This window comes from Tachyglossus aculeatus, chromosome 1 (assembly GCF_015852505.1).
Source record: "Tachyglossus aculeatus isolate mTacAcu1 chromosome 1, mTacAcu1.pri, whole genome shotgun sequence".
NCBI lineage: Eukaryota > Metazoa > Chordata > Mammalia > Monotremata > Tachyglossidae > Tachyglossus > Tachyglossus aculeatus.
In genome coordinates this window covers 60179586-60181800 of record NC_052066.1, presented here as the reverse complement: position 1 = coordinate 60181800, position 2215 = coordinate 60179586, and the positions used below count along the sequence as shown (strand labels likewise).

The window sequence follows — 2215 nt, the reverse complement described above, 5'->3', positions numbered from 1 at the left end:
GACCATCTCTATATGTTGCCGACTTGTACTTCCCAAGCTCTTGGTACAGTGCTCTGCACACAGTTAATGCTCAATAAATATGATTGAATGAAATGAATATTGATTGGTCGGTAATCTGCAACATCATTTTAGCCAATAGCTTCAACTTCCTCCTCCATTAAACCTTTTCCCAGAGCTCCAGATGAGAAAAATGGATTCAATTGTTACATTCTGCTTTCCACCCTTCTTGATGATACTTATGAGTAGTGCAATTCTCTCATTTAAAAATAAATCAAAGAATGGTTTAATTTAAAGGGAAAAGTCTCTATAATAATCCTAATTATGGTATCTAAGTGCTTAACTATGTGCCAGGCACTGTACTAAGGGCTGGGGCGGATAGTAGTAACCTTATTCTAGACCATAGTCTTGCTGTGGGGAGAGAATGTGTCAACCAACTCTGTCATATTGTACTCTCCCAAAGACTGAGTACAGTGCTCTGCACACTCAAAGTGTCCAATTAATGTCATTGATTGAAATAGTGAAATAACGATGCAATATGATTTTGAGAATACATTTTTTCGTGCATTCTCTTACCCAGGTGTCTTGCTTTACAGCAGAATTTTTCCCACCTGTGAAAAATAGGAGAGCAACTGAATTTGGTGAATCAGTTGACCTTTGCAGCATAGATGAGAATGGTATATCTTGTGATGAACTTAATAATAATAATAGTATCTGTTAAGCACTTACTATGTGCCAGGCACTGTTCTAAGCTCTGGGGTGGATACAAGTAAATCAGGCTGGACACAGTCCCTGTACCATGTGGGGTTCACAGTCTTAATCCTATTTTACAGCTGAGGTAACTGAGGCACAGAAAAGTGAAGGGACTTGACCAAGGTCACTCAGCAGACAAGTGGCGGAATATTCCCGTGCAGCCTAGAAATGGGCACAGTGCACAGAGAAAGGTCTTAAAAAGCATGGAATCCTAACTGGCACTTCATCAATGGTTATTTTATTGAGTGTATACTGTGTGCACTGCACTGTATTAAGCGCTTGGGAGAGTACAACAGAGTTATTTGACACAATTTCTGCCCTAAAGGGAGCTTACATCCTAGAGGAACTTGTTAACCAGAGGAATAAGTCACATCTAATGACTTGTTAACTATGGCTTTAGGCAAGTTGCCTTTGTGATACACTTCTTTGTACATAGTCATGTTTCTAAAGTACTAATCTGCCTCACGTGGATGTCCAGTGAATTCACTAATAAATGACAGGAAAGCTACTGGAAAGTGTGTCACATTACACGATGACTAAAATATTTGGGTGAGGCTAATATAAAGGTTTTTAAAAAAATATGTCTCCCCTCAATACTTTGTTTAAATTTGTGGACTATACTATTAAATCAAATCATTCCCAAGTTTCAACTTCATTGTATTAATGTAATAGTGTTTTAAGGTTTTTTATGGTTTCATTAAGTGCTTACTATGTGCCAGCCACTATTCTAATAACTTGGGTCTTGTCTTATGCCGTCGAGTCTCTTCCTCCCTTCAAAGCCATACTGAGAGCTCACCTCCTTCAGGAGGCCTTCCCAGACTGAGCTCCCTCCTTCCTTTCCCCCTCCTCCCCCTCCCCACCCTCTCCACTTACCTCCTTCCCTTCCCCACAGCACCTGTATATAGGTATATATGTTTGTACATATTTATTTTACTTGTACATATTTATTCTATTTTATTTTGTTAATATGTTTTGCTTTGTTGTCTGTCTCCCCCTTCTAGACTGTGAGCTCACTGTTGGGTAGGGACCGTCTCTATATGTTGCCAACTTGTACTTCCCAAGCGCTTAATACAGTGCTCTGCACACAGTAAGTGCTCAATAAATACGATTGAATGAATGAGTCATTTCCTACCCATAGCGACGCCATGGACACATCTCTCCCAGAACGCCCCGCTCTCCATCTGCAATCATGCTGGTCATGTATCCATAGAATTTTCTTGGTAAAAATATGGAAATGGTTTACCATTGCAACCTTCCACACAGTAAACTCGAGTCTCCTCCCTCGACTCTCTCCCATGTTGCTGCTGCCCAGCATGGGTGAGTTTTGACCTGCAGCAGATTGCCTTCCACTGGTTAGCCACTGCCCAAGCTAGGAATGGAATGAGTAGGCCTCTGCTTGACTCTCCCTCCCATAGCCGAAACTGGTAGAGTACTGGAAACTCTCCAGGTGCTACCCTGAGAGGGA

At 41.2% G+C, this 2215-nt stretch overlaps 1 non-coding gene across 1 annotated transcript; it reads right to left on the bottom strand.

The window, feature by feature from the left end:
- Positions 1 to 2077: 2077 nt before the first annotated feature.
- On the bottom strand, positions 2078 to 2215 carry LOC119937979. The gene has a single exon (XR_005454313.1). It is a non-coding gene; the product is annotated as a small nucleolar RNA SNORA7 (small nucleolar RNA).